At 28.7% G+C, this 14,893-nt stretch overlaps 1 protein-coding gene and 1 long non-coding RNA gene across 5 annotated transcripts in view; both read right to left on the bottom strand.

The window, feature by feature from the left end:
* Positions 1–14,893, bottom strand: part of LOC121120774 (neuronal acetylcholine receptor subunit alpha-10) — a 301,885-nt gene that overhangs the window by 84,435 nt on the left and 202,557 nt on the right. The window lies entirely within an intron of this gene.
* LOC121120875 (uncharacterized) lies at positions 5,906–8,266 on the bottom strand. The gene is made up of 2 exons (XR_005865243.2): positions 6,240–8,266; positions 5,906–6,172 (listed from the first exon to the last, which is right to left on the bottom strand). It is a non-coding gene; the product is annotated as an uncharacterized lncRNA (long non-coding RNA).

Here is a 14,893-nt window from a genome sequence, read left to right on the forward strand (position 1 = left end):
TTTCAACTAGTGTAGGCTTAAACAAACAATCTAACAAAAATGGCTACCTCAGTCCCTGTGTTTGCCAAGAGAGTGCGCCAAAGTGGTGGCATAGATAGCTTAAACATCCAGCATATAAATACGCATCGTCATTTGAACCAAGATATTTTTTGATTCTTTTATGGGAGGTGAAGGAAGCCTATAAATTTTAATGTTTTTGAAGGCATTAAGTTCATCTTCTTAAGTTTTTTTTGTGTGAGAGTGAGAAAAAAACTATGTAGAGCATTGCCAAAAACGTATATTGATTTTAACCCACATATCTATAAATTAATATATATTTATACTATGACTATCAATAAAAGAAAGTCATAAACATACTACGTGGATATGTTGAGATATAAACGAATATTTGAAAAGCTGTGAAGTTTTGGAAAAATCAAAAAGAAAGAAAAACAACATTTTTTTTGTATATATTATACAAGAGAATAAATGATCTATTTGTACATCAATACATTTTGTATTTATATGAGAGAACCACGGAATAACAGAGGTACTCTCTGGAATTAATACACTTGTGTCAAGCTAAAAGATATATATTTTTTTCTATTTCATACGTCAATGCATTACACAAGCCAACAAAATTTTGCCCTTGGGTTGAGAGGGTGTACTTTTGATTCATTTTTACTCTAGAAGCATGTATATTTATTAACCAAAATTTATGTTTTGGTGGCCTACAGTGAGCAAAAAAATAAAATAACTTAATGAAAATAATAATTTATTTCAGGAAAAAATCTGTAATAACTTTTAAAGTATTCACAATTTTAAGGTGCTTATATTTTATTATAGAATTACATGTCTTCACTTTACGATAAATTATCATAAAAAATGAGACATTTATTTAACTTTAAAAGAAAATGTCTCTTTTTCGTCCTTTTTATTTTATTTAGATCTTTGGAGGCGAAAAATAAGACTAAATCATGTTCCTGAGTTTTAAGGTTTTTTTAAAAATATATCTCTAGATAAAACCAATTAGGTCCAAAATATGTTATTCCAAAAATAGAAAATTTTTGTCAACTACATATTTATATTTTTTTAAGTAAAGTTTTTCTATCTTTTTGTCTGTTTGTCGGAGCCTTATAACTCCGAGCAATGGATACTCTCGTAGTACATAATATCAAAATCAAAATCTATTTATTTTTAAGCTTAGAAATAAACTCTTATAAGCTTTCTAACAAAGGCCTATATAAATGTATAAATCACTCTTTATAAAGTAAGTTTTATGTAGCTTCTTTGTTACTACATAATATTTAGGATATGCTTTTGACGTAAATATAAGTATCCAACCTATAACCTTAAAATTGACCTTAATATTTTCTTTTAGCTTATACTATTATATCCATCAACAATAACTTCAAATAACCTACATAAACAACAACTACGTTAATACAAGGATAAAGGAAAAAACCTTTCAAGAAAATAAGATAGTAAAGTAAATGTGTGATCTTTCAAAGTTTTTTCAAAAATAAACACAAACTTGATCGTATTGTTTAAATATAAAACATTTTCTTTTATATTTTAAAGATAATAGTGACTCAAAAATTTCCTTTCTTCCAAAATATTTATATAAAATAGGAAGACAGTCAAAAACTTCAGTCTGTAAGGGTTTTGAATTATGTATCCTTTTGAAAGGTTAAGTTGTGATGTTATGGGGGATGTAAAAGAAGAAATGGGGTTTGAGATTTCTTTGATGTTGAAATAAATATATTTTTTTAGATAATACACTAACATAATTTAATATGGATTTGCATACAAACGACTTCGTTAATAAAGCTTTGTAGAAAAATTAATTCTACAAACTGATTTACAATCTTATTTCAGTATGTTTTTTTTTTACATCAGCAACTTGTTTAAATCTAATAAATATAAATTAATAATTTTATCTATAAAATGATGTACACATTTGTACAAATTATATTTGTTAGTTAATTATATTACTTAATCATAGGATTGATTTATCCTCTTCCCATTAAGGGAAGATTTACCAAATGAAACTACCAACAAATAATTTTAGATTTCTATACACATTTAATTGTTTAATACATAGTGGTGTTGGATTAGTCTTAAAAAAATGACAAGACTACCGTCCTGGCAGTCCAGTTCAAATTAATTTTGTTAACCCAGGACCGGTCCTTATCGGTCTTTTATTGTAGCTAAAACAGTTGAAATTTTATCGACAACATTTATCAAGACACAAAGTACATGAAGTTTAAAGTAAGAGATTTGTGACCAGAGCAAAGTTCTAATTATCAATTATTATTATTAATTTTTTTGGCATTCCGAGTAAGGCGTTAATAAATTTATTAGATAGCTAAGACTGAAGGACCAACTGATTGGTCCTTAATACTGATTAATTGTGAAAGTAAAAAAAAAAAATATTAGATAGAGTATTTAAATAAAACTTTTCACCATTTCAAAATATTTATATTGGGAATAAAAATTCGCTTTAACTTTTGATGCTTTATTAAGAAAAATGAATATTATATTTAAAATATCATTCATAGATAGACGAAACCCTATCTTACAGGAAGCACATAGAAACCACGTTGAAACAACATTATTGTTTTTGAAGGGAATAATTTTTTGACTTGTTCTTAACAAAAGAAGTTTTATTCAGGCAGGGTATGAGTTTTTTATATTAATTTTGATGGATTTTAACTGACATGAGGTTTCAGATCCACGTATTTTCCCTCCTCTAAAGATTATAATTGTTGAGGGAAAAGTAATTTCCTGGTTTTAGTATTATTAAAATGCTTTATAAGAAGTTATACAATCATCCAACATCCAATTTAAGCCAAGTATGCCCCGTTCTCGGTAACTTGTTGCCAACAAGAATCCAACTTCCCTTCTCGTAAAATCCCTTGACACTATTCGCAAAAACTTGGACAACTAATTTAAAAAGCATGTATGAGGCCAAATTAGTACTACTAAGCATGTTGGCCATAGACAAAAACAGGTAGTAGTCATTTAGTGTCCGGTCCGGAATGTGGCGTGGATGTATAAAAGCTTCCTATCTGAGCCTCTGGAGCTTCTGGCGCATTATCAAAGATGTTTGGGGCCTGGTGTTCTCTTCATAATGTACTGTTGTCTCCTTTTCGCCAATGCTGGCCGCTTCTGTTCAATCGCTTCCCTTAAACGGTCGAGTTGTCCTTATTAGAGGGCAGAATTGCGCGGGAAAAATCGCTTTAACCAGTGTTGTGCAACAAGAACCGAAAGAGTATTGTCCCCGTAAACATTGAAAATTTTTATTGATCGCTTTTGATGCGTTTTTCCCTTTCAGGTAGTAAATATGTAAAATATGGTAAATTTCTTACTTTGAGACTTCTATACTCGAGGCACGATAATTTATGACTGAACTGTCCAGGTGCAATACTGTACAAAATGCGTTTGTAGTATATACTCACAACTTTACAACTTCTTATCGTATGATCCAATTTGAAAAAAATAAACAAAAATATTCTTAGTTAAAAAAGGGACTTTTTTCCCAATCAATAGAAAGCTGATAACATCAAGTTCAGCCAATGTTAAAGATGAAATTATTCAGTGATTCATTTGCTATGATGGACTAACTCATAGTAAATTAATTTGAGCTGATCTCCCAAAATGCACAATTTTAACTTATAACCAAGTATATTTGATTATACTATTGGCTTTTAGGTATTATTAGGCTTATACCACAGTTTTCTGTAATATTCAGTATTTTCACTTCACTTTTGATAAGAATCAAACAAATTAGATTATATATAAACACTTCTTGCAAATCGTAATTAAATTAATCTTAATGAATGGTACAAAAAACTTATTTGTATATTTAAAAAATATATATTTTGCAACTTTAATTTATTGTCACTATTGCAAAGAAGAATAGAAAAGCATACATTTAAAAAAAGATTAAACTGTTCCTTTTTGTTAAAATTAAAGCTATTTGGCAAAAAGTAAGTAAAATGTTCAATAAATCTCAACTCAATTATGTTTTTATAAAATTAACTTGGTATATAACAACGTTATTTATGGTTTTATTATACCCTTGATCCTCATTTCATTACTAGACACACAATTATCCTCAAAAGTCTATAAAATAAATTAGTCAATATATAGCAAAAATAAATAGCTAGGGCAAAATGAGTCAATTTTGATTTTTCCATAACCATTCCTCTACCAAGCTATGAATTAAAACCTGAACCCTTTTAATTTTAAAATTCAACAAGATATAATTACTAAGACTAACAATAAAATTTCAAAAAAAAAAAAGAAAAACCATACATAGATATATGTCTGAGCTCTCTTAATCATTAATGTGGTTGCCCTTAGCGGTAATGATGACTCCCAGGGAGGGGCGGAAGGCCTGGCACCCACTGCAGATGTAGTCCTCTGACATTGTGTTTCAGGACTGGCTGGGTATGTCTTTGAGGGCCTTGGTGTTTTGATAAAGGACACTGCAGACCTTCCTCTCGACATACACCCAAAAGGTGTAGCCAAGAGAGTTAGCATAAGGGCTGTAGGGGGTACAAAAGAGTTTAAAAGGACTCAAAAGACTCATTTAAGAGAGTTTTGAAACGAATCCTACGTTATACTAAATTTAAGTCAATTCTGTTTTCTCGTGGCTGCCCGCGTAGAAACGGGTCTTGAAGAATTATAACTCATGGCGAATGGAAATCTTTGACGTAAACAAGACAGCTGATTTTTTTGTTTTGCATCAATTGTTTATGCATAACCTTCTTAATTAGAGAATTAGTAAGTGTTGAGATTTAGACTGCATGGCGAATGAGGTATATATATATAAGAAGTGACGTAAACCGTGTAAATTTTTGGCCGTCCATTTTTTGGAATTGATAATCTGACAAACGAATTTTCTATTCCTCAGCTGTTATCATTATTCTTTAACTCCTGAGTAGTGAATTTATTTTTCTACTACATCCAATTATATTAAAAACATGATTAAATAATTGTTTGTGCTCATATGAGACGGAAATTAACCTCAAGGATTTGTTGTAAGTGATAATTGGAAATCCTTGTTTGGCTTAAGTAGAATTAAAGATCAACACCGGAGTAACTCTTGCCAATATCCTGATATATTTATTTCTCCTACTCCTCCCTTGTCACAGATGATTGTAGCTGATCTAATGAAACGTCATGACCGCTAAGCTGCTCTCCTCTAAAATATACTCTAATGTGCTGCTATTACCATTTTTATTTTTATTCCTTTTTTTAACATGCCCCAAAATATACACAATTTTCATCACTTTATAAGACCTTGTTAACAAGAGTGTGAAAATAAAACCTGTTTAAAAAAAAATTTGGTCCATTTTTTATCACATGACGTTTTTTTATAAATTGTTAATTACCATTTGGGGTCCCATATCCAAAGAAATTCTCAATTTTAAGTGAACGGCCGTAGCTGTTGTTTAGAAAAGTGATATTTTTATTTACATATAAAGAGTATTTTGTCATTATTTTATTCAAAAGCCTTGATTTTTTTTTTTTTCAAACCTAAATAATCATCCTCTCTGAACCTATCCCTTCGCAACGGCTCTAGGTAAAAACAAGTAAGATAAATTTGACCTTGTTAATTTTGTACAACGATTATAAATAATTTCGGTATATTAAAAAATGCAACCGTAAAATGAAAATATAATCCGAATAGTTTTAACATTTTTTATAATATCAGTTTAGCTGTCATGACGTTATTATATTAGCTATAACCAGCTATAAGAAGAAGAAGATAAGACCCACTCTCTATATTTAGAAGGGACATAGGCAGGAATGACTACGTGTGAGATACTGAATTCTACTCTGAGTCAAGCATGGACTTTATGCATATATGTACCCTCCTCAAGAAGTAAAAAATTATGATAACAGCTTTGGCAAATTTCAAAATAGAAAAACACTTTTCAGTTTATTAACAAGTAAATAAATACTTCGTCAAATGCTTATAAGTCAAAACAAATGCTTGAGTCTAGAATGTGCTCTTTTTTTAAAGTAAACATTGAGACCTCATTCAATTTGCTTCATTTTTGCTAAAAAGTGGCTCCCGTTGTGAGAATGGTGGATTGTATTATCCGTGAAAAGTACGTACGGCCAAGAACTCTGCCCTTCAGATTGGCTTGTAGCAACGTCTTCGAAATACAAACAGAACCTGAAAATTGAGTATATTATCTTTAAAATCCAAGGGATAATATATGGGGTTAAAAATTAAATATTACCGATTCCACCAAGCCTTGAAGAGTATGTACTCCACTCAATGGAGATCCTAGAAGCATCTCTGGCAAGTCAGAGAATCCAGGAAAATCATGTATTATTACCATGTATAAAGCTTACCGACACATCAGGAAATTCTCTAGACCAGAGGGATTCGGGATGGCTCTTCTGTGATATTACTTATTATATAATTAAATAAAGGAACAAGATTCCCACGTAATGATGCCAACATAAAGGAATCGTTACTACATCATATAATATACTGAGTGATATATTGGAGAAAAGGAAAAGAGGGAGCGAGAGTCTATAAAGAGCTTGCTTGGGAACCTCACTTCTTGATCTGATTACTTATCTACCGGTTTTTCTTTTTTCATTTCCTCCTCATTAATTAAACATATAATATTTCATTGATTTGTTTGTATTTTTGGTTCTTATAATTATTAGTTGGATGATTTTGTGATTTTTGACTGATATGATATGTGTTAAAAAAAGAAATACTTCCCATTTATAAATCTAAGATTAATCTTGCCATTTTAAATCACGGCAAGGTTTGGAAAAACAACTGAGGTAAAGAAGTTTTCAAATTGCAAATAAACTGAGGAAATAGCAAAAAATTAACAAACTCTTAACAAAAATTGTAGTACAAAGACCTGTAACCCTACGTTACTTTACTTGAAATCCTAACATGAGTATTTCCCTGAGATTTGTAACTCCCAAACATTAAAATAGATAGTTTAGGCATATAAAACTTTATGTGCTCTTTATAGCTGTTATATACTATGAACGTCAGAGAACAAACTGAATACATTTTTCCATTCTATTTAATACATGTAATTTCACAATCTAAATATAAGTTGAAGAAAATAATATTAGCTGTTTTAGTTTGTAAAGGATATATTATTTCAAAGGGGATAACATTTATATGAAACAAAACGTATACTATACAAAATAAAATATCTTCCAGTGCGCTTTCCTTCTCTGTTTTTCAGACTCATTGTTGGGATCGATAAATAATAAGAACGCATAAAAAATATTCTTTGTATCCTGGGTAATTAATTCCAGGATTAGTTAATAAATCACAACGGAAGGAAGTAACATCCGCTGCAATTGGATGTTGTAAGTGTATGATGAATTAATTAATTACATAGAAGATGGTACAATACTATGATACATAAAATATTTCACATACATATTTCATGTGATTGGGGTGGATAACACCCCAGAGAAATAATAAACGTTAATAAACAGTCGTTTCAGGAGAAAACATTTTTGTTTGAGCAATATTTTATATATATTTTGTAGATGTTTTTTTTTACTCAGCTTCAAAACTTATGATATTCTCCCTGTGCTGGGTAAGAGGTCACAGTAATGTAACTGGAAATAGGATTACCGAAATACAAGCCAAAGTTGTAGTGCTGGATCAACCTTCTATCCAAATTGTTTGTATCCAGAGGTATCTTTGAGGGTGAAGGACTCTGCCCATTACAAAGACAAATGGCAGACAATTTGGTCTGACCTGGAATATTGCCATCAATGCCGTGCAATACTCCTAAGAGTTAAACATGGGAGGTGGAAGTCTCTTTTGTATTTTTTCAAAGCAAAACTGAACTCTTTGGTTCTGTTTATCAAAGGGCATTATATCCTACGCCGAAACTATCACCTCATGTAGCATGAAGCCAGCCCACTATGTTGTGGGTATGGTTTAAGAGATGAAGAACCACTTCATCTAGCTTATAAATGTTCTAAGTATATGATTGAGCGGACACAGCTTTTCGAACTTTTCAAGGCCATTTTGCCTCTCCAGTTTATTAATGAATTCTGGTATTGGGCGCTGTCTGAACAATTCACCATCTCTAAAACACATTCAGGACGGAATGCAGTTGGATACCTAATTCAGGAAACTAGTGCGAGGCACTGCACTTTAAAGTTATTTTTACATATGCCCGTACTCATGATATGTTTTTATATGATTTGTTTCAATTAATTAATTATATTTTGTCATCAAATTATAGAGGAAAAAAAATAGTGCCCTTTATTATAGCAACTATACTAAATTGAATTAATTCTTTCAATCGCTTAAATAAATGTTGATAGAGCTGGCACTTTTTCCCAACAAAATGGAAAAGGTACTTGTTATATGTTTTAATATTAATGTTTCTATCGAGGACCGTATTGAATCTATGCAGAAATTAGAGTTTCACATTTCCAAGGGGATTTTTTTTTAAATTATGAGATCTCGGAAAATACTGGGATATTGTTAGTAATTAATCAATAATGTAAACTATTATTATTTCTTATTTTAAATAGAAATAATATTTTTCAAGTTAATTAAAATCATATATTCCCAATTCGTATTTTTATCTTTATCACTAATAGTTTGGTGTTTAAAAAAAAAAGATCTCGTGAAATCATTTGCTTCTCACATAAATAATATGTGAGTTTTTTGCGTTGATTCCTTGCCATTATTTCAAATATTAAACGAGCATTATATATATGTTATTGCATGTATTTATGGGTAGAGTGGCCATTTTTGAAAGGGAAAATCATGTTTCGAAATTTAAAAAGAAAAATGGGTTTGACCTAATCTTACTTCTTTTTTGCTAAATATACAGAGTAGGCATGTTACAAATGAGGGAGTACTCTAATCTTGTTTCTCCCCCACGTATTAAGTTGTTCGAACAGCTGATCGATAAGATGTTTCGTGACGTATAAAACACGATAAATATCCACATCTTTTCAATCATAAATTTGATTACTTTTTCTTAAAGATATTACAAAAATTACCCTAATAATGTTCTACAGGGTTTAAACTATATCAGCATTGCACAAATTCAAGATAGAGTTGCAATATACAGCATCATTTAAAAATTTTAAATGACCTCCAAATTGATATCGAGGTTTTGGGTCAAAAATTACCAATTAAATAATGCAGTAATTTTTTAAACCTTATGAAGCTATACCACTTTTATATTAATTAGTGAAAAATATATAAATTGAATGAAACAATCAGTTTTTATGAGATGAAGTAGTTTATATTCGCTAATGAACAGTGGATGTAATAAACTACAGAGTTGCATGGTAGATTAGGGTAAAAAATTACCCCTTCAGTTGATAGATACAATTTTTAAAAACACTTAAGTAAGATGGAACCATTTTCTATTCATTAGTGAAAAATATATGAAAATTAATCGACAGAATCAGTTTTCATGAGATAAAGAAATTTGTTGTCACTAATAATTAATAGGACTATTTCTTTATCTTCAAACGGGCTTCCACAATTTGGGCCTAAAATGACCTTTCTAATTAATAAAGAATTATTTTTTTTAAACCTAAGGAAGCTTGAATGCTTTTATATTCATTAGCTAAAAAAAATAAAAAGTTAATGACACAATCAGTTTTTATGAGATGAAGAAATTTGTAGGCGCTAATAAATTATGATAGGAGTGTCATGTTTGTGTTATGATTATTACTTTCAGGTCACTGAACCTCGTAATTGTTTTCTAGTTAGTAAATTCAATCAATCAAAAAGTACTCTGTTTGGTATAATTTATAATTGATGCATAATCCCTCATTTACAAGGCCTATCTACTAAAAAAGAGTGATTCTTCAATATGTATATTATAAAAGAATTAAATATGGGGTTTCCCAAAGCTGTATAACCCAAGATATACTGGGATACTGAGAGAGAAACCCAAATATATATATATAAGTATGTTAATTTAATGATGGCATTCGTTTCAAATATTAAGAGAGAATCGCACATTAAAGTGGAAAATTGTTGTTTATATTTCTAAAAAAGAATATAATGAAATTATGGTTGCTATAAAAACATTTTATTTCAACTCATAAATAAATTTTGGTTTTCTAATTTTCCTTCGTTTAACTTTCCCCTTGGATGTGTTTGATAAAAGTTAAAAACACATATATCAGACCATTGGAGTATTAAAACCAGAGGATAAAAACAATTCTAAATATAAAAGTTTACTAGAACTGGTGCTTTTGTGAGTATCATTAGTAAAGAAAAATTAAAAAAAATAAAATCAGTGAAATTTTATAGGTTTCAAAACTCTTATGTTAAACAAATTATATAGTTGGGCTAAAGTAACCCAACTATTAATTACATATTTAATCCCATTAATTTTATTTTATGATTGTGTTATCTTTTTTTTATGATAATTGTTTGAATAGATAGAAGATGTAAGTTGAAAAGTTATCAAGTTAGGAATTTATATCTATTTTTAGGAATATGGAGCTTTAAATATTTCGACCATTAATGTTGAATATGTTTATTTTGAAATAAATTGAAAAACCAAAATTATGTCTTTAAGTCTGAAATGACTTACCTAGGACCGATGCCATGGGGGTTAAGAGGTGACACACCCCTCAATGGATTATTGGAGTGTAAAAATGTTATTATCAGACAAATTTTTTTTTGATTATATATGTGATGATGGGTAAAAATTCAAATGTATACTACAAAAAAAGGTCATTTGATGTTTGAATCGGAAAAACGTTCTGTACCATAATAATTCTAGAAATAAAATGGACCTCAAATCTTAATAAATAAGGTAAAAAATGCTTCTTACTTCGTAACAAACGCCATTTTATGAAATTTGGAGAGAATTTAATAAAAAAATGGGCCATATAAAGTCTTATTTGTTTCTAAAAAGAGTATTTTTAAATCTAAAGAAATTAATTCGTTGTTATATAGATATTACTAAAGGTGTTGTTAAAAAAGTTTGGTCAAAAATATTTTAAATTAGAAAAAAAATATGATTTCCCTCAAAAGGAATAAAATATTTTTTGTAGTTAAAAGGTAGTAGGTCAACTTTGTAGAATGTGCATGCATAGAAATGTTAAAAATATGACATTTTGGCATGTAAAAAGAAATACCACAGGAAATTAACTTGGTAACTTTAAGAATTAGTAGAATGTTTGAGAGGAATGCAGCTCAGCTGTGATAACTTTATATTAGATTACCTGTAAGGGGCTATATGAGAACGAGGAGGGGAATAAATACAAATCATTTTTCTAATCTAGTACATACTTAGACAAGAACTACACCTATGTCAATCCTCAATTCTATTCTAAGGACTTACTTTTATAACTACTCATTAATTTCCCCGTATTTCATGATAACATGAACTTAATATTTAATTGTTGTTACTATTTCAAGTAAGTGTGAGAATAATAATAATAATAGCTTTGGAAAATAAAAAAATACTGTTCATGGTACAACGAAGATACGTTGAGACAAGGTATATGAAGGACACTGTTTTCATGCGAAAAGATTGAGAAACAAGCCAAATTTTGTGACATGAAAAGTATAATTCTTAAAATGTAAGATACGGACTTAATATATTTCACTAGCAATCTGACACTCAACGCAGTGATGAAGATAAATTAAATTATCTTTTTTTAGTTAAGTCTACCTGAAGATGTAAAAAAATGATGATTGATTCACCTTGTCCATCAGTATCTTGTTTGCAATTATAAAAAGTCTTGCACTCCACTCGTCAATGGATATATTTTTACAACTTGATGCATACAAAATTATTCTCTATAGATCAACTTTTTTTAATTTAGACTATGTTAACCTGTTGAAAAGACAACGTTTAAGTTTCATTGTTCGGAACATTGATAAGAGCTAAGGATAGTAGAAAACTTGACAGAAAGACAATGTAATTTTTCATGTTAAAGCACTCTATAACATAATTATGATTGGTTATACATATACTGATCACTAAAGTAGTAAAAAAATACTCAATAAGTAAGTATAAATTAAAAATTAACAATTCAGAAAGCAATATGCATAACTCAATAACTTAAATTATTTATAAGTCATAAAATCATAAACGCTTCGATCAGCAAAAAGCTTTTATATTTTTGTAACCTCATTTTTTTAAATTTTGACGTCATTTGGTTTATTTCTTTTACATAAAAAGAGCGTTTATTTTGTGCAAGCCTCAGCGTAACAGTTTGTTAGAAGATATCTTCCTTTACTTATATGTTGTAAGTTGAGAAATGATATTGCAGGACATATTTACTAATATATTATTATTTTTAACATACCTGTGTTCAATATTAATTTACACTTGTACTACATATTACTTTTCCTTCAAAAAATATATGATTTCATAGTAAAAAAAATGGAAGGATTATGTCACTCATTTGGTATTTAATATTAATTTTCAATTTTTTTTAAATGTATCAGAAAGCTGTGTTGGTTTTTGTAGATTTTCCTTGCAATTTGAATACAAGTTATTCGAAACTATAAGTAAGTTTGTGTAAATAGTGTTTTATTATTATTTCTAAAAGTTTCAATGAAAAACTGTTGATACTATGCAAAGAATACTTTATTAATAAAACGCACACTTTTCACTTACTTTTTTTGGACAAACCAATGCATAATTTTCTATTAGTATAGAGTATTTAAGAAATGAAAAAGAGTATCGAATTAAAACAATTGTGTAATGAACGACGTAAGGAATTAAAAGAATTGAATTAATTAATCATTATTCGGATGACATAAAAAAAAAATAGATGAACCAAATAAAATTTCCAAATCCCTTTAGATGTTCATTACAAAAATGTTTTAATTCAATTTCTTTTTTCATGACTATTCCACTCTAAGAAATCCACCTTAGTTGGTCAAACAAAGAAGGGGAAAAAATGATTACGCGTTCCATGTATTCCTTGTTTTAAGTAACACAACACGAGCACTAACTAAGTTTGTACAAAATGGGATATTGCTGCAATACTTTATATTGTCTTTGAGAAAACATAATTTGAAGATTTGATGAAATGTCATTTTTTTAATATATTGAATATGTCATAATCTGCTTTGTTAAACTTTGACTTTCTCTTTGATGGAGTATTATTTAAAAAAAAACTTATTAATTTTAAGTAGAAGATCCAATTTACCCTTTTTTATCCGAAAGCTTATGCAATATAGTCTACTTCGTAGAATTATATTTATATATATATACATTCAAACATATAACTTATACTCTAGGGAAGTCCATACTAAAATTTACAGTCTGATAAAGAAGGAAAATAATAGAGATGTAGAGGTCTGTAGTTGACAATAGGGTTAAATATGTTGAAAGTACACTATTATAACATCTTTATATACATTAGACTGGCACATAAATTTATAATTTTATTTTTCAAAGTTTTTTAAGTGTTATCCTATTACTTATTTGAAAACATGTTTTTCAAATAAAAAGGGAAGCTTTTAGGTTATACATTCATAAAAAAAAAAAAAAAAAGTGCGCGCTATACATGGCACATCTATAGTTGTTATTATATTTTTATAGATATAATCATTTTAAAGGGAATCTATATAAAAAACTTTTACTTTTATCTTTAAAAAAAAATGTTAATTCATCGAAAAAAGTAATTTTTTAAATATTTCTCTTCTTTTACTGATATAACTTATTTTTTGTATAAGAATGATATTATATAGTAACTTTAAAGCCAATGTTTGACCTCTAAATCAGTCAACATTATCTTTTTTATCAATGTGAAGTCTCTGGACATATTTTTTTAAGGGAGCATCTAATTTTGCCTGAATACTTAGATCTATAGTTTTAATATAATTCTAATTCCTAGTATAACCCTTTAACACCAAATTGTAGATTTTCCACTTCTACTAGTTTAAACATTTGATATATTGGTAAATATTTTAAATTTATGTGACCTTTTTTTTTGTTAATAATGCTCATGAGGATATAAATAATACTCAATTTTTTTAGGCATAAAGTACTTTTAAAATAAACATTTGTAGTATATTCATAAAAAAAAAGTTTAAAAATAGTAGGTCTGACATTTTCAAAGTGTTTTATGTTTTTTTTTTGACATAACTTTTTAATGTTAGACGATATATCAGAACATAAATTTTAAGACTTTTAAATTCATTTTTTATTTGAAAAGAAGACAAAGTTCACCTTTTTTAAACAACAATTCAAAGTCGCTTCTGTAATTTTTTTTAGGAATACCTTATTTTATATTGATACTTAATATTTAATAATATATTCAGGGAATATATGAACAAACTTTGAAATTATCTGTTCCATTTTTTATTTATAAAATAATATTTTCATACAAAAAGGTTTTCAAATTCTAAAGAAAAAATCAAACTTTCTGTTTTTATTAATTTATTGATGGCCATGATATCCTTGCAGAGCCCTACGCCCTATATTTTAGAACATCAGTTGTGAATCACTGCTATAAACATTGATCAGTATGCCTTAATTTCTAAATTTCTCTTTTTTTCCCCCCTAAAGTAGCATTTTTGAAGTACAAGGGATGTCTGAAAGTTTTCCCACCTCAATGTGAATTTGGAAGCACTCGTAAAAAAAGCTAGTCACGTCTATCTAACCAAAGTTTTAGGCATTTTGGTCGGCAGTTGTTACGTAGCAGTCGTTTGAGTCAGTTGATGTGAGTGTTTTTGTGAAAATGGACAAAATCGAATACTGAGCCCCAATTATATATTTGTTTTTGCAAGTCTTACCTTAAAACAGATTCAAATAATAACTGATATATAAGGCCTTATTGAGATAAAATTGGACGGTTCTAAGTCAATACAACTCGAAGTAATTGAGCCAAAAACAATTAACAAGGAACAAGTACTTTGGAGAGAAAAACGTCGAGTACT

This window comes from Lepeophtheirus salmonis, chromosome 6 (genome assembly GCF_016086655.4).
Source record: "Lepeophtheirus salmonis chromosome 6, UVic_Lsal_1.4, whole genome shotgun sequence".
Taxonomy (NCBI): Eukaryota; Metazoa; Arthropoda; class Copepoda; order Siphonostomatoida; family Caligidae; genus Lepeophtheirus; species Lepeophtheirus salmonis.